General features: G+C 43.0%; 1 protein-coding gene across 1 annotated transcript in view; it reads left to right on the top strand.

The window, feature by feature from the left end:
• Positions 1-17942: 17942 nt before the first annotated feature.
• Positions 17943-27045, top strand: part of sema4c (sema domain, immunoglobulin domain (Ig), transmembrane domain (TM) and short cytoplasmic domain, (semaphorin) 4C) — a 102537-nt gene continuing 93434 nt past the window's right edge. The window contains exon 1 of the mRNA XM_072553986.1: positions 17943-17965. The gene's annotated coding sequence lies outside the window, so the exon portion shown is untranslated. The remainder of the gene's footprint in view (positions 17966-27045) is intronic.

The following is a 27045-nucleotide window of genomic DNA, read 5'->3' on the forward strand; positions in this document are numbered from 1 at the left end:
GAGGCTCTGGGCATTTGGTGACTCGCTGCTCAGGTCTGTTGCACAAGAATCGGCAGACTGTGCATATTGAGTAAACATTGTTCCTGAATACGTGGTATTGGTAGTACACCCTTGGTCCAAACATGGACGAAAAAGCTGGAGTCCAGAGAGGAGGTGGGAGTGATAGCATTTGAGCTCTCAACAAGGTAGTATATGACCAAGGTGGCGTGAAGGAGTCCTGACAAAATTGAAGTCGGTGTGAATCATGGGGGAATACTCTTCACTTGTTCAAGCTACACTTAACTCAAAGGAAGGTTAGTTTGCAGTAACCACAGCAATCAGTAAACCCCAGGATATCTTTATCTGACTTCTTTGGGATAGTGTCCTGCACTGAAGCACCTTTAACAGTTTCATTAAAAACCTTACCTTCATTATATAATTCAAACAGGGCTGGAAAGACTAGATGCAGGTTAGATGTTTCCCATGGTTGGTTAGTCCAGAACCAGGGGAAATAGTTTCAGGATATTGGGTAGACCATTTGGAACTGAGTTGAGGAAACATTTATTCAGTCAAGTTGCAGTGAAATTGTGGAATTCCCCACCACAGAATGTTACGAAGGCCAAGCCACAAAACATATAAGAAAGAGATTGGTAATATTTTACATTTTAAAGGCATTGAGGTTTGGTTAGAAAACAGAAATGTGGTGCTGAGACAAAGGGACAACCATGATTATATTGAATGGCAGAGCAGACTTGAAGAGTTGAATGGCTGACTTCTGCTCCTGGTTTCTCTGCAACCCCATAAAATTGATAAACTATTTGCTGCAGGAACAATAAGAGTACCACTGAGGAACCAGTCCCTTTGCAAATGTGAGAGGCAGAAATGAAATAGTGAGCTGTTACTCAGTGTCCAAGGCTCACATTTGAAAAATTATAACTTAGTTGAAACATTGGGAGACCTGTACACAAGTAAAGGTCAGGCCCTTTTAGAGAGGCATTGATACACAGACTAATCCTTGCCTTTTTGTGGAATTGTCCTTCACATATACTCCTCCAAATGGAATCATTGATCTAGACATTGACGCACAATCTAGCATCAATAAGCTTTGTTGTCACTGTTAATGCAATGAACTGATCCACTGCATATGATTGAATTACACCCAAGTCAGTTTCTGCACGTTTGATGTTTCTGAAGGTGATTTTATCGTCCTTTTTCCTCACTTGTTCCCACCCAGTAATATTAGACTGTTCTTTGTCATGTGCATTGGTGCAAATCTCTATCAACGTAAGTTAATTATCAGCACTTATCATTGTTAAATCAGACTGCACTCTAATAGGGCTTTTCTTCTGTATATACATAGGAGCTTTCAATGCAGAAGGTAATTGGATCTTCAAGTCATCATATTCGGACTGGGTTACATTTAATCAGAATGAGATCTTCATATTACTTGTTTACAAAAAAAAATTGGTCTTTGAAGTATGTGTGTTTTTAAAGTTGCATTCGCCTTTCAAGGTGAAGTTTCTAAAATAGAAGCAAACTTGATGGTCCAGTGAGTATGTTCCAGGTTTGCTTCTGTGTGTCGTGAGCTATCTGATCTCAACTCAGCTGTGAGTAAGGAAAAACAGTTCAATTCTTCATTATTAAGCCAAGGGATAGAGAAAACTAGCTCAGCTTCGTGTTCCTCAGTGCCATCCAGTGACTAACCCATCTCTCACCAAGTGGAAAGACAGGGTGTCTGTCCCATTTGATCACAGATTTGAACGCCATGTGTTTCCATTCACAGGGCTGGTCAGTGCGAGAATAATGAGAACTGAGGTGGGGATTGGGCAGAGAACGACTGCCAAAGAAATTGTATTCGAGAAACAAAGGGAAGAGAGAAGTGTACAATAATATATTGCATTTTACAACCTCAGGATATCCAAAACCACTTTACAGCCACTGAAGGATGTTTCTTGATCATTCATAGGGTATGAACATTGCAAAGAACATTTGTTGTCCATTCCTAATTACCCTTCAGAAGGTGGTGAAGGCCAACATTTTGAACTACTGCAAGTGAGTCCAAAGGCTGTGAGAAGGGAGTCCCAGGATTTTGATCTAGTGATAAAAGGGAATTCTGATATCATTCCAAGTCAGATTGGTTTGTGATTGGCTGGGAATTTTCATGTGTTTTTTCCATGCATCTGCCAGCCTTGCCCTTCCAGGTGGTAGACATTGTTGGTTGCATTGGTGGTGGTGGGAATGAATGTTTAAATTGGTGAATGGAGTGACCAATTAACTGAGCTACTTTATCTGAGATGTTATTAGGTTTTTGGGTGTTTTTGAAGTTGCTTTCATCCATACAATTAGATGTGGAGGTGCCGATGTTGGACTGGGGTGTACAAAGTTAAAAATGTCTGGGTCACTGGGACACTACAACTATCTTACTTCATGTTCAGAATGATTCTAACCCCTGGGAAGGTTTTCCTGATTTGTTTTGACATAATTAACTTTAACTCAACCTTTATTGACTCACATTTGGTCTTGATATTCAGGGCAGACACTCTGACTTTGCCTTCTTGAGTTCAGCTGTTTTGTCCATGCTTGAATCAAAGCTGTAATGAGATCAAGAGTTGAATGTGAGCAGGTTATTGCTGTGCTTCTTTAACTTCGATGATGATTAAGAGTAGGTTGGTGGTGTGTTTGTTATCTGGATTTGATTTATACAGTTTTTTTGTGGTGTGGATGGAAAATAGCTGAGCAACTTTCCACATGATCAGGTACATGCCAGTATGGAACAGCTTGGCTTGGAGCTGTTGTCATTGCTATCATATCAGAATTGTGATGGGAGTATAATTAGGGAACAAAGTGGAAGCTTAGTAATGGCCACATATTGTCCCCTTCTGTGACTGATCTATTTCATTTTGCGGCATAACAACAAGTTGCATTGATATGTCACCAAATTGCATACTGACCTCGAGGAACTAACAGGAAGGATCTCCAGGACTCTTGTTAAAGTAGGCATCTTGTAAGCAGTGGCATAACAGATGATGAGTTGCATTTCGAGACGAAAATATGAACTACTGAGCCTAGATTGTGAAAACACAACTGTCGATGTTGGAACAAAGGGAAGCAGATCTGCTGAAGATGACTTTTTCAGAGAGCAGGGATGTTGCAGAGCTGAGAAAGATAACAGAGAAGGAAAGCTCCGAGATGCCTTGACAGAGCTTTCAATATGAGGTTGAGAATGGCATATTTGAAAGGTTTGCGGGACTGGGAGCCAGTGGGTCAGTGCACAATTGAATGCAGACAGCCTTATTTGTCTTGAGCTGGTGTATGAGGAGAGGAAATTTTATCAGCAAAGCGGTGGATTAGATGAGATGAATGAAGATGTCAACGATATGTATTGATATAGCAGGTGGATAATGTAGCGACAGTTGGTGCTTTTTGTGACAGAGAATGCTGAGTGTCATATCTGACTTTCACAATGATGAACAACACGGAAGTTGAAAACAATCAGAGATAATGAAGTCAGGTTGCTATCTGTGAAGGATAGTCACCAACCTCTTATCCATGAAGGAGTAGTGAGAAGATGCGAGGCTGCCGAGTTCTGAGATGGAGATTGAAATCACTGATTATGGAAAAGAGAGAAAGTGGGTGAGATTCTTAATCAGTACTTTGCATCAGTCTTCACCAAGGACAGGGACATGACGGATGTTGAGATTATGGATAGAAGTTTGAATACTCAAGGTCAAGTCAGCATAAGGAGGGAGAAAGTGTAGGTATTCTAAAAGGCATTAAGGTGGACAAGTCCCCTAGTCTAGATGGGATCTATCCCAGATTACTGAGGGAAGCGAGAGAGGAAATAGCTGGAGCCTTAACAGATATCTTTGCAGCATCCTTGAACGCGGATGAGGTCTTGGAGGACTGGAAAATTGCTAATGTTGTCACCTTGTTTAAAAAAGGTAGCAGGTAATTATAGACAAGTGAGCTGGATGTCAGTGGTAGAGAAGCAGCTGGAGAAGATACTGCCACATAGGATCTATTCACATTTGGAAGTAAATGGGCTTATTAGTGATAGGCAACATGGTTTTGTGCAGGGAAGGTCATGTCTTACCAACTTAATAGAATTCTTTGAGGAAGTCACAAAGTTGATTGATGAGGGAAGGGCTGTAGATGTCAGATACTTGGACTTCAGTAAGGTGTATGATAAGGTTCCCCACGGTAGGCTGATGGAGAAAGTGAAGTCGCATGGGGTCCAGGGTGTACTAGCTAGATGGATAAAGAACTGACTGGGCAACAAGAGACAAGGTAGTCGTGGAAGCGTGTTTCTCAAAATGGACAACTGTGACCAGTGGTGTTCCACAGGGATCCATGCTCGGACTATTGTTGTTTGTGATATACATAAACAATCTGGAGGAAGATATAGGTGATCTGATTAGCAAGTTTGCTGATGACCACTAAGATTGGTGGGGTAACAGATAGTGAAGGGGAGTGTCAGAGAATACAGCAGAGTATAGGTAAATTGGGAAGTTGGGCGGAGAAATGGCAGATGGAGTTCAATGGGGCAAATGCGAGATGATGCATTTTGGAAGATCTAATTCAAGAGTGAATTCAGTGGAAAAGTCTTGGGAAATGATATACAGAGAGCTCTGGATGTCACAGGTCCATTGTTCCCTGAAGGTGGCAATACAGGTCAATAGAGTGGTCAAGAAGACAGACAGCATGCTTTCCTTCATTGGATGGGGTATTGAGTACAAGAGTTGGCAGGTCATGTTACAGTTGTATAAGACTTCAGTTCGGCCACATTTGGAATACTGCGTACAGGTCGCCACATTACCTAAAGGATATGGATGCTTTGGAGAGGGTGCAGAGGACATTCACCAGGATGTTGCCTCCTATGGAGGGCACTAGCTAGGCAGAGAGGTTGAGTGTATTAGGATTATTTTCATTAGAAAGATGGAGATTGAGAGGGGACCTGATTGAGGTCTACAAAATCATGCGAGGTCGAGTAGGGGTGGATAGCAAAAAGCTTTTTCCTGGAGTGGGGGGCTCAATTACTTGGGGTCATGAGTTCCAGGTGAGAGAAGAAAAGTGTAAGGGAAATATACATAGAAAATTCTTTATGCAGAGGGTGGTGGGTATCTGAAACTCTTTGCCAGCGGAGATCGTAGAGGCGGGCACAATAACGTCATTTAAGATATATCTAGACAGATACATGATTGTGTAGGGATCAGAGGGATAAATGGAGAATAGGCGACAGGTTTAAACAGAGGATCTGGATCCATGCAAGCTTGGAGAGCTGAAGGGCCTGTTCCTATGCAGAGAATAACCAAGGAAAGGAGAGAGTTTAATCCCATAATTTGATCATTTATTTGATTGAGTTGGACCAACCTTTGTGTGGAGCAAGTGCATTTGCCTATTTTGTTACAGTTCAGGACATGTATGACCACTATTCTGCAGTTTAACTTCGCTCATCTACCTTGACACCCCGTTCTTCCAAATTATTTTCTGGAAAAAGAATTTCTCAGATCCTATCTCATCTCCCACCTTTTACTCTCCATAAATTTGGAAATTAGTTCAACATCTTCCTCCCCTGTCTTAACTCACTGATTTTAAAGTTTTGTCCTAGTTTTTAATCCCTACATTGCCTTGCCCTTCTGATTATTGTAACCTCCTCCAGCCTCACAACCCTCCAAAACATTTCTGGTTCTGTCGACTCCTCGAGATGTACAGCAAAGAAACAGACCCTTCTGTCCAACTCATCAATACCAATCAGATGTCCTAAGTTAATCTAGTTGCTTTTGCCAGCATTGGGCCCATATCCTCTAAACCCTCCTATTCAGATGCTTTTAAATGTTTTATTTGTGCCCACCTCCACCATTTGTCTGATTAGATTAGGTTACTTAGTGTGGAAACAGGCCCTTTGGCCCAACAAGTCCACACCGACCTGTCGAAGCGCAACCCATCCATACCCCTACATGTACCCCTTTTTACCTAACACTACAGGCAATTTAGCACGGCCAATTCACCTGAACTGCACATCTTTGGACTGTGGGAGGAAACCGGAGCACCCGGAGGAAACCCACGCAGACACGGGGAGAATGTGCAAACTCCACACAGTCAGTCGCCTGAGTCGGGAATTGAACCCGGGTCTCTGGCGCTGTGAGGCAGCAGTGCTAACCACTGTGCCGCCCATCTGGTATCTCGTTCCATAAATGCACCATCCTCTGCGTGAAAAAGTTGCCCCTTCGGTCTTTTTTCTCTCTTTCCCCTCTCATTTTAAACCAATGCCATCCAGTTTTGGATTCCCCTGTCCTGGGGAACAGACCTTGGCTATTCACCCTATCCACGCCCATCATGATGTTATGATGCTCTGTGGGGCCACCCATCAGCTTCCAATGCTCCAGGGAAAATGGCTCCCACCTATTTGGCTTCTCCCCATAGCTCAAACCCTTCAACCCCAGCAAAAGCCTTGTAAATCTTTTTCTGCAATCTGTCAAGTTTAACATCTTTCCTATAATTCTAGCCTCCATTTCACTCCCAATTTTAATTGTTCCACATTGATGGTTGTGCTTTCTAACTGATTGTTATCTCTGCTTCTCTATCTTACTTTCATCCTTACAGCTTGACGCCCATGAATCCTCATGTGGCCTGTTGCCATACTTTGAAAAACGTTCTTGTCAAGTGCCTTGCAATGTTTGATAATATGAATGGTCTGTAAATACAAGAATTTGTTTTGCACGGGAGAGTGTTCCATATAAGGTTTTTAATTTATGAATGTCTTTGCTGAATTGCCTGGCTCTGATTTTCAGAACATGTCCCCTTGTTCTATACTCTCTGAGGGGGAGAAAACGTTTTCTGTAGTTACTCTATCAATTCCTTTTTAAGTCCATAACTGCACCTTTAATGTGGTTGCTGTTAACCACAGGAAGTTGTGCCTTTCAAATGCAGGATGACACATTCACAACAAAGCTGTTAGTGCAGAAGAGGTATGCTGATCCTGTTGTGAAAGTGAAAGAGATTTGAAGCCACAAACATTTTCAAGAGCCTGTTTCCTGATACCACAGCCAATGGAGATGACATTGTGATTTGAGACAAAAGGTTGTTATTCATTACAAAGAATGTCTCCCTGCAACTGGTTTTGCTAGGTTGCTGAATTATGAAATGAATCCCTGAAACACTATGCCTCTTTCATACGTGCACCCAAAAAGCTCCCATTGTGTGCATTTCATGCATCAGGAGGAAATCATGCGAAATCTTTTCGGGGGAATTGGGTAAGCTAATGAAATGGAAAAAGGACAAATTGTTAAGACACTTGATAAATTACTTGAGGGACATGGCTTTATGAATTGAGTTTGTTGAATAGAAAACAAGGTAGTCATGCTAATTTATTTACCAAGGACTGATCTGGCCTTACTATGAGTCCAGTGTACTGTTCTGGGCACCACACCATGGTAACAGAGAGAAATACAGAAAATGGAACAACGGTTGAACATCTTTCGTCTTACCTGCCCTTTAGTAAGATCTTGACTGATCTGCCAAGTAACCAATTCTGACTGAAACAATATTAAACAGACATTTTGATTTGATTTAGTATTGGCACATTTAGTCAGATCCAGTGAAAAATATTGTTTTGCATGCTCTTTAGGCAAATCATGTCTTTCCTTGGAACATCAGGGTAACAGGACAGCATACAGAAGATAGTATTACAGCCATAGAGAAGGCACAGGGAAAGATCAACTGCAATATATGAGGTCCATTCCTAAGTTTGAAAACAGCAGGGAAGAAGCTGTTCTTAGACTTGTTCGTTAGTGTTTTCATTTATATCTTCTGCACGACAGAAGAGGGTGGAAGTGTCTTTGATCATGTTGGCTGGTTTCCTGAGGCAGCAAGAAGTGCAGACCGAGTCAGTGGAAGGAAGGCTGGTTTTCGTGACGGACTGGGCTATGTTCACAACTCTCTAGTTTTTCGTGGTCTCGGTCAGCAGTTGCCATACCAAGCTGTGATGCATCTGGATAGGATGCTTTCTATGGTAAGTCTCTAAAAATTGGTAAGAGTTATTGAGGACATGTTGACTTACCTTAACCTTCTGAGTAAGTACTCATGTTGGTGAGCTTTCTTAACTGTAGCATTGAACGTGGGTGCATCAGGATCAATCGTTCAAGATATGTACTCATAGGAACTTGAAGCTCTCAACCACCTCCAGCTCAGCACTGTTGATACACACTGGGATGTATTCTACTCTCTGCTTCCTGAAACTGCTGCGTTTTACTGACATTGAGGAGAGAATGTTATCCACGCCACAAAACTGTTTATCTCCTTCCTGTATTCTGTCTGTTTGTTGTTTGAGATCTGACCCAATACAGTGGTGTCATCAGCAAATTTCCAAATAGAGTTAGAGTTCAATTTGACCACAGTGTTGTGAGTGTATAAGGAATATAGTAAGGAGCTGAGTATGCATCCTTGCAGGACACTGTTGTTGAGGATTATTGAGGAGGAGATGTTGTCGCCTATCCTTACTGTGGGTGATCTGCAGGTCAGGAAGTCAAATATCCAGCTGCAGAGTAGGGGAGCAGAATCTTTGGTCGTGCAGTTTAGATGTGAGTTTTGTTGGAATTGTGGTGTTGAAGGCGGAGCTAAGTCAACCAATGCGAGTTTGATATCAGTGTCGCTGTTGTCCAGATGCTCCAGGGATGAGCGTATAGGGCCAGGGGAGTGACTTCTGTCATGGACCTCTTGTGATGGAAGGCGAATTGTAGCACATCAAATCAATTTAGTAGGCTGGAGTTGATGTTTGCTATTACTAACCTGTCGAAGCACTTCATAATGATGACTTTTTGCTATGGGTGATAGATGGGGATGAGAATTGGTCCTTGAATGTGCATCAGATACACAGACGACGAGGACCAAAATTGACTGAAAGCCTGGTGGGCAGCCCCAAAACTAAAACCTCCACCCTGTCAAGGCATGCACAGACCCTAAACAGAGACAAGAAATCTGGAAATCACAACATGCAGTGACCCAGGTCAAAAAGGTAAATTTGCAGATCAATCCCAGAAAACCTGGAGCTGTTCATTACACTGCTGAGCTGAGATCTAACTCCAGATAGGAGTACAAAAGAGATTTGTTTTGAATATACTCATGATGAGAGAGTTGAATCATGTGGTGATAACAGTGAAACTGGGATGTTTTTGCATTGAGCAGAGAATGTCAAGGGGTGACGTTGCAGAAGTTTGCAAATGTCAAATGTGTTTTCATAGCATCTGTAGAGAAAAACTCTTTTCTGTAGCAAGTGGGTTGGAAACCAAGAGTGACAGATTTTAAATATCTGACAGAGAACATAGGGAAATGCGGAGACATTGATTCACACAACACAATGTTAAGATGTGGCATGTGGGACCTGAAAATCAGATTGCAGACCTATTTTCGAAGGACAGACTGGCATGTCCTTGTGCAGGAATACGTAGAGAAGGCTGAGAAGTGAAACTCAGGATGACACACCAACTCATGTTGTAAATGCTTGTCAATCAAGTGTGTGTTTTCTTTGGAGTGAGTGAAGGGAACAGAAACTAACAACTTAATTCACTCATTCAGTCAAATTGACTTGTGATGGCCCTTGATGGGGAATATGTTCATTATTTCATCGTGATCAAGAGTAGTTAATACTGGTTGGAGAAAGCTTGGGGCACATGGTCGATGAACCAATTTGAACCTGGTTTGAGAAAGCTTGGGGCACATGGTTGATGAACCAATTTGAACCTGGTTGGAGGTGGGCTATGTTTGTGCTGTGCAGAGTATTGTGGAGAAACCACATGAAAACAGCCATCCTGGATGTCATGGATTGGAGGCAGTTGTGCCATATCCCAAGTTGTTTGCTGTGGAAATGCCGTTTGCCCTGTACTTTTCCGTATTTCACCTGTGCGGAATGCACCTGTTTACTGCGATTTTTGCTATTTTCTACTGCCGAGTTCCCAAATTGGACTCCAAAGTTTAACCATGTTTGTTTACCCACATAATCTGCCAGACATGCTGAGTTTCTCCAGTGCTTCAGCTTTCCTTTGTCATGACTTGTGTTTTGACGTTGTTCCTGTCGGGTGCAGTACGATGAGATAGAACAGGTGTGTTGACCCACATTGCTGTGCTGGATTAGTGGTGCTGGAAAAGCACAGCAGTTCAGGCAGCATCCAAGTAGCTTCGAAATCGTCGTTTCGGGCAAAAGCCCTTCATCAGGAATAAAGGCAGTGAGCCTGAAGCATGGAGAGATAAGCTAGAGGAGGGTGGGGGTGGGGAGAAAGTAGCATTGAGTACAATGGGTGAGTGGGGGAGAGGATGAAGGTGATAGGTCAGGGAGGAGAGGGTGGAGTGGATAGGTGGAAAAGGAGATAGGCAGGTAGGACAAGTCCGGACAAGTCATGGGGATAGTTATTGAGCTGGAAGTTTAGAACTAGGGTGAGGCGGGGGAAGGGGAAATGAGGAAACTGTTGAAGTCCACATTGATGCCCTGGGGTTGAAGTGTTCCAAAGCGGAAGATGAGGCGTTCTTCCTCCAGGCATGAAGGAAGCGGTGGTGAAGGAGGCCCAGGACCTCCATGTCCTCGGCAGAGTGGGAGGGGGAGTTAAAATGTTGGGCCACGGGGCGGTGTGGTTATTTGGTGCGGGTGTCCCGGAGTTGTTCCCTAATGTGCTCTGCTTAGAGGTGCCCAGTCTCTCCAATGTAGAGGAGACTGCATCGGGAGCAACGGATACAATAAATGATATTAGTGGATGTGCAAGTAAAACTTTGGATCTGGAAGGCTCCTTTAGGGCCTTGGATAGAGGTGAGGGAGTAGGTGTGGGTGCAGGTTTTACAGTTCCTGCGGTGGCAGGAGAAAGTGCCAGGATTGGAGGGTGGGTTGTTTGGGGGCGTGGACCTGACCAGGTAGTCGTGGAGGGAACGGTCTTTGCAGAAGGCGGAAAGGGGTGGGGAGGGAAATATGTACCTGGTGGTGGGGTCTGTTTGGAGGTGGCGGAAATGTCAGCGGATGATTTGGTTTATGCGAAGGTTGGTAGGGTGGAAGGTGAGCACCAGGGGCGTTCTGTCCTTGTTACGGTTGGAGGAGTGGAGTCTGAGGGCGGAGCTGCAGGATGTAGACGAGATGCGTTGGAGGGCATCTTTAACTACGTGGGAAGGGAAATTGCGGTCTCTAAAGAAGGAGGCCATCTGGTGTGTTCTATGGTGGAACTGGTCCTCCTGGGAGCAGATACGGCGGAGGCGGAGGAATTGGGAATACAGGATGGCATTTTTGCAAGAGGTAGGGTGGGAAGAGGTGTAATCCAGGTAGCTGTGGGAGTCGGTGGGTTTGTAAAAAATGTCAGTGTCAAGTCGGTCGTCATTAATGGAGATGGAGAGGTCCAGGAAGGGGAGGGAGGTGTCGCTCCTGGTCACAGGTTCAGCTCAGTTGTGGGGTACTGGTGCACTGTGTGCCTTCCACGTTCTTATTTCAGAAAGTGAGGCCCTTCATATTGTTACATTCAACTTTTTAGAAGGTATACGTACCCAGTTAAAACAGGGTTTGTATTGAGGCAACACTTTTCATCGTTAACAACACTCCAAAACATTTGACGGTAATGAGCACTTTTGAAGTGTGGTCTCTGTTGTACCAAAGGAAATGAAGCAGCCAATTTGCACAGAGTGAATTCATGCAAACAGCAATGTAGTCACGATCAAGTTGTTCTATTTTTAGTGATATTGGATGAGTGATAACTATTGGCTATGACATCGGAGAATATGTCCTTGCTGTTTTCAGAATAGTGTTGTGACATCCTTGAAGTCACCGAAGAGAGTAGGTGTCTTGGTTCTGTGCTTCATTCAAGCAATTGTCCCTTGAGCAGTGCTGCCCTCAGTGCTGCAATGGAGTGTCTGTCTAGATATATGTGCTATTGTGTCTGGAGCTGAAATGTAACTTGCAAACCTCAGAAGCGAGACAGTGCAAATAACTGAACAATGGCTTACAGTTCCAGGACTATCATCATTGACTGCATGTGTTGCAATTCCACTGAACATGACTGTGATATAAGTGGAGAATTATTTGTTTTGTGATCACATGTTGTAAGCTTTGAAACTGGCTGTGGGAGACATTCTGCCAGCAGATGTTGTAAACCATGATCCAATCATGAAAAGAGTAGGAGGACACTGGCAGCAAATGCTCAGACATCTGCCTTCTGAAAGCATCATTCTGGTGATTGCAGTCTCCTTTTAAGATCATACAGTGTGGCTCCTCTTATGGTGAGAGCAGACAGGATAGCATCTTTGAAGCATTAACAGCAGAATTCAGTCTAATTTGCCAATGAATGGGTCTCTGTTACACAACATCTCAGATCAAGGTCAGGGCAGTCCGCAGTGCACACTGTACAGGATGTTCTGCCCTATCATTAGTAATTATGATGTGTATGCAACAACTCCCTGGGGGTTTTGGGAAATGGGAGATGATGCTGTTTTCAACAGGACTTTTATGCAGTCGTCAGAAGTGCTTGATCAACACAAACTAACTTCTCATTTGTTGTTTAAAAAAAAAGCTCTTCACAGGTTTCTCTTACTTGGTGCTCCAGTTTCTGACTGCCTCATGCATGCCTCATTCTTCATTGGAGTCCAGAGGCAGATTGCAATAGCAAGCTGCCTACCCACAACCGTGCCTGATGGTATCATCTGAATGCACAAATGCTAATATTCCAGGAAGCAATTGCTAACGATATGCTTAGAAGGATTTTTCCTCTCCATAGTGTCAATCTTTCATTCCTTCTCTTTGACATTGAGCCAGAAGGTTCTGGGATCAAGTTCCACTCAGAAGATTTGAGCACAAACCTTTCACCTGATATTAAAGTGCATGACTGAGTGCTAAACTGTCAGAGATGCTTGTTTTGGATGAGACTTTAACCTGAGGATGGATCTGCCCTCTCCAAAGTACTAATGGATATGTCAGACTTTTAATTCCAACATGCTGCAGCTAAAACATAACTGAAGATACAAAATCATCCTATGAAGTGTTACACTTGTACAGAGTGAGAGAAACATCATACGGAAAGACAAAAACAGAAAAGATCATCAGTGGTCCCTTGTAGACAAGGATGACTCTCTTCCACTCTCAGGTTGAGTCTGTAGGTGGCTGTACAGACCTACACGGCAACCGCAAACTCTGTTATACTCTGGGCAGGTGGTGGTCACAGAAAGGGATGGGTCAGGCATTGATGTGGGAGCACACTCCTTTTGCTGTTTTCACCAGGCTTCAGCTTTTTCCCAACGGCAAGTCTCGTGGTGCTCGATGCCTAACCGGATGCTCCTCCTCCACTTTGGACGGTCGTGGGCCAGTGATTCCCAGATGTCTATGGGAAGGCCTTGAAGGTACCACTGAAGCATTTCCTCTGTCCACCTGGGGCTTGCCTGCCGTTTCAAAGCTGGGAATGGAGCACCTGCATGGGGAGTCTCCAGTCAGTCAATTGGACAAAATGCCCAGCCCATTGTGGCCAATCAAGGGTGGTCACTGCCTCGATGCAGAGGATGTTGGCTTGGTTGAGGTTGGCATGTTTTTCTTCCCAGCAGATCTGCAGGATCTTATGCAGGCAAAATTGGAAGAGTTAATGAGACGTTGACTACCCATTGTCCCTCTCAGCAGGAAGCCATCTCGCGCAGACCTGTTGAGTTTTATGCTTCCAAGGATACACAAAAAGAGCATTAAAAACTGACCGCTGGTCTTTGTGTTGGTGGCCTGACCTCATAGCTGTTGAGTATTGCTCGTCACAGCTGTACAATAGTCATTTAACTCCCCTGCACTGCAGGGAAAAGACAACCTCATGCTGTCCACCACCTACTGTCAAAATGAAGCAATACAAAAGAATTTCAATGAACTCGGAAAAGCAAGAATTTCAGAATTAACTGCTCAATACCAATGTCAGGTCAGATACTGTTCCACGTAATGGTCGCCACCTTCACAAACAACTCCAAGAGGGACCCTTTTTAGGATAGCTTGTATCCTTTCTTCGAGTTATCTGTGGGCAGCACGGTGGTACAGTGGTTAGCACTGCTGCCTCACAGCGCCTGAGACCCGGGTTCAATTCCCGCCTCAGGTGACTGACTGTGTGGAGTTTGCACGTTCTTCCCGTGTCTGCATGGGTTTCCTCTGGGTGCTCCGGTTTCCTCCCACAGTCCAAAGATGTGCAGGCCAGGTGAATTGGCCATGCTAGATTGCCCGTTGTGTTAGGTGAAAAGGGGTACATGTAGGGGTATGGGTGGGTTGCGCTTCGGCGGGTCGGTGTGGACTTGTTGTTTCCACACTGTAATGTAATCTAATCTTATCTCTTAGTCCTGATATGTGTGCTTGTGTGTTGTATTCTTATTTCTTATGCTTTTGTTAACTGAAGAAAGCCGGGTTAAATTGGCTTCTCCTTTAATTTACTTTCCGAGATTGGTAATCACAAGTGAAGGGACCCATCCTGAAATGAACCATGTTGTGACCATCCAAGGGTTTGTGTGACTAAAGCATGGGGTTGTTCAATCCTCCTGACCTGGGATTTTACATTGGTGAATGACATCTGGAACATGAACAAACTTGGGACCTTGCCTCGCGGCTGGTTATAAACAATATACATGCAGTCTTTTTTTAACTAGCTCACAGGGAGACTGGCTGAGTGAAGCATTTGTTCAGCCACCCCAACTAAAATCAGCCAGTTTCACTTGGGCTCAGATTGGAGCACCAGTTCTTGCTGGTCAGTATGGCTGGGCAGTACATTTATCAGAAACAGGCTTTGAAATTCAACAGTCAGTTATATTTTCCTTGTACTGTCATGAGGCCATCTTGAAATGACAAGCTTTGTGATTATGGTCAGTAGGCTGTGAGCATGATGTGATTTAAGAGTGCAAAGCCTGTGCCTGATTGCAGGGCTGTTATCTCCCTGCACCCATCAGGCCTTCAACTTTATTCACATGAGACCTATGTTGACTTGCACATGAAAAAGCCTGGCCTCACAGAAAGCATTTAGCACACATGGACATTGAGAGTTTGCAATCACCAGAACAGTTCTGCCTGTGCAGCATCTGGCTAATCAGTTTTAGCAGCCACTGTAACATCTGTCTGAGACTGGTCACTTCATTCTTGATAAAAACGAAAATAATCCTCATTAGAATCCATTAAGTTCAATTTGACTCTCAATCCTGGTGTAAAGGAACTGTGAATACAGTGAGGAGAAAAAGCACAGGGCTCTGCCACACAACTGTGAATCCAGTTAAAAAAACTTGGACTGCTAGTCCTTGTGTCATTTCCACCTGCAAATTCAAAGATATGTAAATGGGTTTGATCTGAACCTTTCAACTTTGCATTCTGGATTCAAATGACTGTACAGAATGGGAGAGCGTTTACGTCACCTGTAACTGCTGCTGTATTATAGAAAGAGAAATTTGCACTTATGTAAAATCTTTAATAATGTAGAGATGTTTACAACAAAGTACTCCTGAACTAAACTATGTGTTGCTAAACAGGAAGGATAATAGCCTTCACACACAGCAAGCTGCCACACGTAGCAATATAATACCCAAACAATCTCTTTGAGTAATGCTGGTAGAGGGATTATTATTAGTGAACTCATGGGGCAGAGAACTCTCCTGCTGTTCCTTAACTACTTTCATGTATGTTTCATGTCTATTTGAGAAGACTTGATAGGGTTTTGTTTTGAGGTCTTATTCAAAAGATGACGTATCTGTTGGTGCAACTTGATCTGCATTTCACTGAGAGCTTCAGTCAGAATACTGTTTGGAACGAGAGTGAAACCTACAACCTTCACATTAGGTGTGACCAACTCAGCCATCACTGATTGAGAGATTATGTCTGACAGGAAACTAGTTCAGAAAGTCTCAGTACAGTTGATGGTCTCCACCGAACCGTCTGCATTGTTCAATATTAAGTATTAAATATTAAAAGCCAATCTGATGTTTATGAAGGGAACTAGAAGTGTTAAATGTTCTCAGTTAGGAGGACTTGTCCTCAGCAGGTACGTTGGCAGTCCGGATGGAGCATTGTCATCTTTCATCTTGGTAAGTGCTGATGTTATGGAAAAAGTCAGAGGGAGGTTAACTCTGTATTTAACTGCTGATTGGCAAGTTTTAAGGGAAGTATAAATGGCTCTGATAGCTGTATACAGTATTTGAGAACAGCTATCCAGTATTTTCCGAGATGTAAATGGTGTTGATATTCACCACCTTGCAACTTTCAGGACTCTGTCCCATCCAGACAAATTGCAGATTGAGGAGAAAATTACAAGAGGCAGGCAGAGTCAGGGACAGCATGAAATGGAATGCTTCCATGTTGGTCTAAATGTATCTCTGTTCCTTAACCATTTGAACCATCTATGACGCAACCTCCCAAAACTGGTCAGTGAAATTGTTGGAACAGAAACAACCTTCTTGCTGGCAGGTATGTAATGCCCTTGAACAACCACAAAATGTTTATTTTTCCCTGACAGAACCTCTGCTGAAAGTCAGCCTTTTGCTATGAATTAAACGGGATACAGCCGTCTCCCTGGAGCAGCTCTTTCAGGGGCCAAATAGGTTGAAATTGCAGTGTAACTGATGATTCAAAATGACTCCAGAGAAGCAAGGATTGGAAATTCTTGGACTTTTGCACTTATGTAAAATCTTTAATAATGTAGAGATGTTTACAACAAACAAAGTACTCCTGAACGAAACTGTGTTGCTAAACAGGAAGTATAATAGCCTTCACACACAGCAAGCTGCCACACGTAGCAATAGGATTGGAAATTCTTGGAAGGCAGGAGCTATATAATTGTTCAATGCTCTGTACCAATGTCCATTAGAATTTGACAAAAAAAGTGTTTTCTTAAAAATGCCTGAACTTACATCCCAAAAACACATAAACAAACACATGTTGGTTTCTCTCCTCTCTCCCACAAACAGTCATTGTGCTTGGCAATCTTACCTTTCCCAAATAACACCCTCCAGAGCACCACAGTTGTTGGCATTAACAAGGAGAACTATGCGCTTCTTGGAATACATGACTTCATCTTTATTTTGACTTGCAGCCATAGAGTCATACAGCACACGACCAGACACTTCGGTCCAACCAGCCAAACTAAACTAGTCCCATCTACCTGCATTTGGCCCATATCCTTCTGAACAGTTCTTATTCATGTACTTATCTAAATGTCTTTTAAACATTGTAACTTTACCCGCATCCACTTCCAATTCTGGCAGTTCATTCCACACATGAATCACTCTGTGTAAAAATGTTGCCCCTTGTATTCTTTACAAATATTTCTCCTTTCACTTTCAAAATATGCCTCCTAGCCTTGAAATTGCTCACCCTAGGGGGAAAGAAAACCTGCCATTCACCTTCTCTTTCGCCCTCATTATTTTATAAACTTCCATAAGATCACCCCTCAATCTCCTAAACTCCAGTGAAAGAAGTCCCAGCCTGTCCAGCCTTTCCTTATAACTGAAACCCACCATTTCCAGCAACAGCCTGGTAAATCTTGTGTGACCCCGCTGCAGCTTATTATGCGAGCTGACAAGGAGCACTGTCCAGGGCATGACAGTCTTGAGCATCTGAAGGTTAAATGAGTTTCCAGTATCAGGCAGCTTTCCAGCACCTTCATCTCCTTTTCACCTTTTTGGTACTCAGATTTCTACCCCACGGCAATTGATGGTGCCATTTCAGCAGACTTGTCAGCAAGTCTGGTCTGGTCTGATGTACACACCATGTGCCTGTTTTTAATTGGGAGTGAAAAATCTGATTTTTGCTTGGTGACATTTGGAGTGAAGTTGCACTGGCATCTCCCTTTAATGCAAACTGGAGAAGACTTGGAAGTTTACTTTGCCTTAAAAAATATTTGAGTGTTTGTTAGAATGTCCTGTCCTGAATCTCCTGAATGTCCTGTCTTTCTGTCTCAGTTTGCAGATGAAGAATTTAGCAGCCAGGAGCTACGTTAAATGGCAGCAATTGTTAAACTGGAACAGAGTCTGGAAGGTAATTGTATTCAGCTGCCACCTTACCAGGGAATGTTCGCAGCTCATAATGAGGGAGCGGTGATTCAGTCTGCCATCATCCTTCAGAAAAGGATGCAGATGACCTTTCACACTAAACCAAGCAAGGAAAGAATAATCTTAGGGTCACATGTGATTTTGCAAATTAGTGTCTCAAATGGGGGAGTGTATTTTACCGTATTATTTTGTAAGGGTTAATTCACTATTTCCATGACCTCAAAAAGAGCAGTTGTCAGAAAGAATTCAGTAAATAAACGTAAAATTTATTGCAATATTGTGAAGGTGTCAGTGAAGCCAGTGCACACGTGTTAGACACCCCTTGTTGTTTCTGGGCAAGTCAACCTGAGCCTCCCAATCCTGATCACTGTCTAGTGTCTTCTGTTAAAACGTGCATGTACCCTGATGTGTATTGGGAAAAGGGGAGCTGTGTACTTTCAAATGATGTTGAGGTGCTAAACTTTGATTGAGGTGGACAAGGTCAGAAGTCAGATGACACCAGATTTCTTGCCTAACAGGTTTATGTGAAATCACAAGCTTTCAGAGCATTATCCCTTTGTTCGGTGAAGAAGGTGAACGGGCTACGGCTTCATCTGACAAAGACGCAACCCTTCGAAAGCTCGTGATTTCACGTAAACCTGTTGGACTATAACCTGACGTTGTCTGACTTCTGACTTTCAAATAGAGTCAAAGTGATATACAGGACAACATAGACCCTTTGGTCCAACTCATCCATGCTGATCAGACATCAGAAATGAATCTAGTCCCATTTGCCAGCATTTCGCCCATATCCCATTAAACCCTTCCAATTCATATTCCCATCCAGATGTCTTTTAAATGAGGTAATTGTACCAGCGTCCACCACTTCATCTGGCAGCTCATTCCATACACTCGCCACTCTCAGCATGGAAAGGTTACTTCTTAGATCCCTTTAAAATTTTTCCCCCTCACCTTAAATCTATTCCACCTAGTTTTGGACTCCCCCACCCCAGGGAAAGGATCTTGTTTATTTACCCTATTCATGCCCCTCACAATTTTATAAACTTCAATCAGGCCACCCCTCAGCCTGCGATGCTCCTCGGAAAACAGCCTCAGCCTGTTCAGCCTCTCCCTATAGTTCAAGTCCTCCAACCCTTGCAACATTCTTGTAAATCTTCTCTGCACCCTTTCAAGTTTCACAACATCCTTCCCATAGCGGGGAATCCAGAATTGAACAGAGTATTGCAAAAGCGGCCTAACCTATGTCATGTCCAGCCGTGACGTGACCTCCCAGCTCCTATACTCGATAATGTTGACCACTAAGGGCAAGCATGACAAATGCCTCCTTCACTATCCTATCTACCTGTGACTCCACTTTCAAGGAGCCAAGAATATACATTCCAAGCTCTCTCGGTCCAGGACCTTTCCATTAGGTGTACTGATGCAGTTGAACTGACAGGAGCTACCCCTGAACTGTCTGTGATAAACAGGAGAGGAGATGTGGCGAAAGCATGGGTTTCAGTCCTCTGTGGGAATAAAGACAGGAATGAGGCACAGTGGGAATATTGCTGGACTACTAATCCAGAGACCTCGACGAATGGCCTGTGAAAGTATGTCAGTTAGCTCGCTGAGCGTGAAGATTTGTTTCAGACATTTTGTCACCATACTAGGTAACAACAGCAGTGAGTCCCTGGTGAAGCGCTGGTGATATGTCCTTCCTCTCTATTTATAGGTCTTGGTTTCCTAAGGTGGGTGATGTCATTTGTGGTTCTCTTTTTTTAAGGGAAGGTAGATAGGGTCTAAGTGATAGTGGGTCTGTAAGTGATACAATATTGTATCTAAGTGATACAATAATACATCAATCAATGTATTTATTGATGGAGTTCTGGTTAGAATGCTGTGCCTCTAATAGTTCTCATGCATGTCTTTGTTTCATCTCGGATGTGTGTGTTGTCCCAGTCAAAGTGGTGTCCTTCTTTGTATAAAAAGTATGTATAAAAACTAGTGATAGTGGGTCGTGTCTTTTGGTGGCCAGTTGGTGTTCATGTAACCTGGTGGCAAGTTTCCTGCTAGTTTGTCTGATGTAGTGTTATTTTACAGTTCTTGCATGGCATCTTGTAAGTGATGTTAGTTTTGTTGGTGATGTCAAATGGATCCTTTAGGTTCATGAGTCACTGTTTAAGTGTGTTGGTAGGTTTGTGGGCTACCATGATGCCAAGGGGTCTGAGTAGTCTGGAAGTCATTTCTGATATGTCTTTGATGTAAGGTAATATGCCTATAGTTTTTGGATGCGTTGTGTATGCTTGTTTAGGTTTGTTTCTGAGGAATCGGCGGATTGTGTTTATTTGGTACCTGTTTTTCTTGAAGTAGATATTTTTCTTCTGCTTTTTGTCGTTCTTGGGTGCTGCAGTGTGATAATAGCTCATTGAAATAATGTCACAATGCAACTCTGATTGTGGGTATCGGGATGATTGCTTCTGAAGTTAAGTATTTGGTCCATGTAGACGCTGGTTTGAAGTTCTCTGTTGACTGTAGGTTCAACTGTCACGTCTTGAGTTCGCCTGTGATCATAGCAGCTGAGGAATGCGACATCAGTTGATTAAATAATACTGCAATAAAAAAGCTAGGATCAGAAATAGGGATTGGGAACGTCTTGGTTGTTGTAAAAATATGCTTTGCTCATTTTTGTCATCCAAGACGAAATGTTCCATCCTCTCCCACTCTGGCTTGCATGTGACTTCAGATCCCCAGTGATGTAGTTGACTGTCAATTGCCCTGTGAAATGGCCGAGCAAGACACAATTTTCAGCAAGTGGGTCACTCCCAACTTCTCAAGGGCAGTTTGGGCTGGGCAATAAATGCTCAGCTTATTAGTGATGCCCACAAGCTGTGAATGCTTGAGAGAAAAATAATTGGCTTGGAATCACAAAACTGTAGGACATAGGAGCAGAAACAGGCCATTCAGCCTCTCGAGTCTGCTCTGCCTTTCAATGAGATTGTGGCTGATGTGATCATCATCAGCCCCATAACCCTTCACTATCCTATCTACCTGTGACTCCACTTTCAAGGAGCCAAGAATGTACATTCCAAGGTCTCTAGGTTCAGCAACAACTGCCAGGACCTTTCCATTAGGTGTAATGATCTTTTCCCCATAACCCTCAGTCCTCTGACTGAAGAAGAATCTGTCTTTGTCCACATTGAATAAACTTACTGATCTTGCCTCTACCACTCACTGCAGGAAACAATTCTTCAGATTCATTATTTCCCTCTGACAGAAGAAATGTGCAAACTCTTAATCTGAGATGATGCGTGAGCAGTCCAGTTTGAAGTAGCCTGCAAGGATAGATATGGTTCAAGAAAGCTGGCATGGCCATGTCTCATCAGTGTTAAATTGGTGATTGATTGCATGTTGATTTCTGGATTTAGATGTTAAATCATATAGCAGTGGACTATTTACATGCATTTACACAGAGCAGAGACTTTGTGAATCATTAAATGGCTGTTATCAGACTAGATGAGAACTTGAAAATTACTAAAGCAGTCTTTTCAATGCAGCTGGCCAACTGGCCCAATAAACAGCAAGGACAACATTCCATGCTTCCATGCAGAGAGCTCTCCATTTCCTCAGGGAGTGGATTTTCTTTTTTTAAGAAGTGCAATTTTTTTTAAAGTGTCATTTTTAGAAACAAATTTTGTCTTGCTTCGTTTATTTGGAGTCTGATCAAGCACATACATCAGAATTTATTTTTGCTTGATTTTTGCTGAAACAGGGATACTGTATGATTGTTGTCAATTACCTGCATCAAATGGTATTGTGCTAATGCATACTTACAATGGCAACCACCCAGTCTAAGACTGAGTGGAGATGAAGATGTCTTCTTTCTTGAACCACAGTTACCATGTGCAGGTTGCTTGGCATTTTCAGATTCACACAAACAGCAGCTTAGTACTGTTCAAGCGGATGCTTTGGCTATATTAGCTTGTCGCAGTTAATCTGGCACTAAGTTATGTCCAGGTTCAGCTAATTCAAAAGTCTCCTGGCTGGTTCACCATGTTCCACTCTCCATAAATTTGAAGTGATCCAAAACTCTACCACCCATTTCTTAATTTGGATCAAGCACCATTTGCTGGTTATAGTCATAGAGATGTACAGCACGGAAACAGATTCGTTGGTCCAACCTGTTCACGCTGACCAGATTGCACAACCCAATCTAGTCCCACCTGCCAGCACCTGGCCCATGTTCCTCCAAACCCTTTCTATTCACACATTCATCCAGTTGCCTTTTAAATGTTTCAATTGTACCAGCCTACACCACTTCCTCTGGCAGCTCATTCCATACATGTACCACCCTCTGTGTGAAAAAGTTGTCCCTTAGGTCCCTTTTATATTAGATTAGATTACTTACAGTGTGGAAACAGGCCCTTCGGCCCAACAAGTCCACACATTGACCCGCCGAAGCGCAACCCACCCAGACCCATTCCCCTACATTTACCCCTTCACTTAACACTACGGGCAATTTAGCATGGCCAATTCACCTAACCTGCACATTTTTTTGGATTGTGGGAAGAAACTGGAGCACCCGGAGGAAATCCACGCAGACATGGGGAGAATGTGCAAACTCCGCACAGAGAGTCGCCTGAGGTGGGACTTGAACCTGGGTCTCTGGCGCTGTGAGGCAGCAGTGCTAACCACTGTTCCACTGCATATCTTTCCCTTCTCACTCTAAACCTATGCCCTCTAGTTCTGGACTCCCCAACCCAAGGGAAAAGACTTTGTCTATTTATCCTATCCATGCCCCTCATAATTTTCTAAACCTCTAGAAGGTCACCCTTCAGCCTCCGATGCTCCAGGGAAAACAGCCCCAGCCTGATCAGCCTCTCCCTGTAGCTCAGACACTTCAACCCTGGCAACATCCTTGAAAATCTTTTCTGAACCCTTTCAAGTTTCACAACATATTTCCGCTAGGAAGGAGACCAGAATTGCCTGCAATATTCCAGTGGCCTAACCAATGTCCTGTACAGCTGCAACATGACCTCCCAACTCCTGTACTCAATACTCTGACCAATAAAAGAAAGCATACCAAAGCCTTCTTCACTATCCTATCTACCTGCGACTCCACTTTCAAAGAGCGATGAACTTGTACTGCAAAGTCTCTGTTCAGCAACACCCCCTAGGACCTTACCATTAAGTGTATAAGTCCTGCTAAGATTTGCTTTCCCAAAATGCAGCACCTCGCATTTATCTGAATTAAACTCCATCTGCCACTTCTCAGCCCGTTGGCCCATCTTATTAAGGACCTGTTGTAATCTGAGATAACCTTCTTCGCTGTCCACTGCATCTCCAATTTTGGTGTCATCTGCAAACTTATTAAATATATCTCTTATGCTCACATCTAAATCATTTATGTAAATGATGAAAATTAATGGACCCAACATCAATCCTTGTGGCACTCCACTGGACTGGTCATCAATCAACATTGTCACTTGCTTCTCAGATGCCTTTTTTTAACCAAAAGAGAAAATGCTGGAAAATCTCAGCAGGTCTGGCAGCATCTGTAAGGAGAGAAAAGAGCTGACGTTTCGAGTCTAACTGATCCTTTGACAAAGGGTCAGTTAGACTCGAAACATCAGCTCTTTTCTCTCCTTGCAGATGCTGCCAGACTTGCTGAGATTTTCCAGCATTTTCTCTTTTGATTTCAGATTCCAGCATCTGCAGTAATTTGCTTTTTTTTAACCCTGTTTTGCCTTGGTTTAGTTCCCATCCTGCCCCAGCTCTGTCATCAGTCCTCTTGCTATTGTGGATTTTGGCATTCATCAAACTCTGTACGTACATGTATCTCCAAGTATCATTGTTCAGTTCTTGTCTGTAATATCTTCAGGACCTCTGGCATTCTCTCCTTAAGCTTTTCTATCAGGCGAACACACTCTCAGTATAGACACTCCTTTATGCTTCAGTTTCTTTGGCCAAGTGTTTGGTACCATATCTCATTATCATCTTCTGTAACAATCCAGCATATGTATCAAATGTAATGCATAATTTGATTATAAATGAATGGACCAATGGAACACCTTGAGATACTTGATTATGTTAAAGGCATTGTTGCTGCTCTGATCGTTGAGCATTGCCAGAGTAAGTTCAGGAAAAATCAGTGCCTTTTATTTGGCTGTCAGCACCACCAGCTGTACCACTGTTTGTTAACCTGGCACACAGAACTCAGATCAAATTATAGTCTTTGAAGGTGATGAACACAGATAGCACCTCAGATGGGTACACCCGTGACACTCAGCAAAACTTGGCCCAGATGTAAAAAAAAACATTTTTGAAGACGTCTCCCACAAGTAAAACAGGCCACTGAGTTGTCTCAAACTGCTTCCTGTTGGTGAAGAGAGCATACCACAACAACCTTTTAAGGGTCATGAGGGATGGGCAGCAAATGTTGGCCTTATCCAATGACTCATCTCAAGCAAAAAAAATCTTGCTTTTCGACCAGCTGGCACCGAACTTGGGAAATTCTGTTACTTTAAGACTACGTGCTGTTTGCTTATTTTCTTTTTCATAATGAGCAGGCCGTAACACTATGTGAAGCCTTTGTGATGTGAGTGGGGGTTGTCATGGTACATGAATGGAGCAGCCCACAGCACAAAAGTCAGAAAATCTCAGCAGGGGTGTACTTCAGCTGAACACAAAAAGCTTTCCTCTTATCTGGACTTTAAGGTCACAGAGCTGAAAGGGCGGCAGGCGAACATGTTAAGTGTCTTTTGCTTTACAATTGTGATTTTTCAATGTCACTCTGTTCCGTTGACATTCCAAACCATATGAAGGAGACAGGCAGTGAATTTTTAAGTTGTGCACAAGCCTCAATGTCCTCCTGACAATGCACTGTCACTGAACCTAGAATAGTGAACACTTTGTTCTTCTTTTCAGGCACCTGATTATTGGAGATACATCTGGTTGCGTGAGCACCATTCTTGTACTACTGTAGCCCTCTGTAATAATATGACATTATCATTTTGGCACAGAGGAAGATTATTTAGTCCATTGTGTCTCAACAGGTTCAGCAGAGAGCGATTCAGTCAGCGTTCTGATGAAGGGTCACTGGACTTGAAATGGTAACAGTGTTTCTCTCTCCAACGATGCTGTCAGACCTGCTGAGTTTCTCCAGGAGTTGATATTTGTGTTTCAGTCAATCAGTTGGCGAAACTTTGTCCCTCAATCTGTAGGTTTATTTGTCCGAAGCGCTTATCCAATTTCCTTTTGAAATAATTGATCATGTCCACTTTCACCAGCCCTGTTGGTGGCAAGTACTAGGTCATTTCATTCACCGCATCAAAAGCTTCTTCCGTGCTTCCTCTGTACACCTCTTGAAGAAACCTTTAAAACCTGAGTCCCTCACCATCAACTATTGGACACAGCATGTATCTGTTAACCTTAGTTTAAAAACTCAGAATTGTGTGCACTTTTATCAAATCTCCCCTCAATTTCATTTGCTCCAAGAACCCCAGTTTCTCCCACCTAACCATGTCGCTGAAATCCATCAGCCATTGTGGTTGATATTGATTCCATTGTCTGGAGAGGCCTCACTTCCTTCTCAAAGTCTGGTAATCCAAACTGAATGCACTGCCCAGTTGAGGCATGAGTGCATTAGAAAAGCAGGGTTGCCTCCTCTGCAATTAGATGAAAATCTTTCCACCGTGTTTCAAAATAAAATGAATGAGCCTTATACTGCACTGATCCTGGAGGCTCCCAAGTTCAGTGTCATATATTATTTTAAGTTTTCTGATCATAGCTGAGACAGTGTCTCTCGAGTTACGATATAATCAGCTGTTTTGCGAAAAAGGTCAGCCAATAAACTCTAAAATAAAATCAAAATACTATGGATGCTGGAAGTCTGAAATAAAATAAACTAAGTGCTGGAGAAATTCAGTTGGTGTGGTAGTACCTGTCGAGAGAGAGAGAAACAGTCTTCTTCTGTAGGAGAGTTATAATGGGCTTGAAATGTTAACTCTCTTTGTCTCTCTACAGACCTGCTGATTTTCTCCAGCACTTTATTTTATTTTAGTCATTAAATCGGATGATTAAGGAGGCATGAGATCAACTGCTGTCGAGGATGGTGTACAGCCTTTGCTACTAAGGTGGCATGGTGGCTCAGTGGCTAGCACTGCTGCCTCACAGTACCAGGGACAGGGTTTGATTCCAGCCTTGGGTGTCTGTCTGTGTGGAATTTGCACATTCTCCTCATGTCTGTGTGGGTGCCCTCTGGGTACTCCGGTTTCCTCCCAAAGATGCATACCTTGGGTCGATTGGCAATGTTAAACTGCCCATCGTGTCCAGGGATGTGTTGGTTAGGTGCATTTGTCAGGGTAAATATAAGGTAGTGGGAATGAGTCTGGCTGGTTTCCTCTTCAGAGAATTGGTATGGACTTGTTGGGCCGAAGGGCCTGTTTCCACACTGTGGGGATTCTGTGATTCAGGGAAAGTCTGGAGTTCCTGCCTAAATCTCTCTACATCTCAAACTCTTCCACATTTGGCAAGAATGTCTAAAACCTAACTTCAGAATAAGCTGTTTGTTGCTTGACCTCATGTTTCCTTTTGTGGCTTAATGCCAAACTTTATTTCATAATGCTCCAATAAAGCATCTTGGGAGCTTTAATTATATGAAGGAAGCTGTATGAACACCAGTAGTTGCAGATATTCAAGGATGGAAGAATTCAAGAATGTCACTGTGACAGACGGCACATGAATTTATGAGCAAAGACTGAGACACTTCAAACTTTTCAGCTGGAAATGGAGACATTTGAGAGATTATCTTATAGAGTCAGACAAGATTGCTAAGTAGGTCAAGTCCAGAATATTTCTTCATTCTTGTGAGCAACTGGGCTGTTGTGAAATTAAAAAAACCTAAATATTGATGGATATTAAGAAATTCCCATTTACAGAAAGAGTGATTCATCTATGATTTTGTACTTTTGAAGGTCTGTGTTGCTGGACTTCTTATTTCTTTATTTTTCCATTTCTTTTCCTTCAAATTTGTATTGAAGAATCTGTACCCAAGGTGGTGCCGTAAGAGGCGACTTGTAAACTTTTGAG

This window comes from Chiloscyllium punctatum, chromosome 35 (genome assembly GCF_047496795.1).
Source record: "Chiloscyllium punctatum isolate Juve2018m chromosome 35, sChiPun1.3, whole genome shotgun sequence".
NCBI classification, from domain to species: Eukaryota; Metazoa; Chordata; class Chondrichthyes; order Orectolobiformes; family Hemiscylliidae; genus Chiloscyllium; species Chiloscyllium punctatum.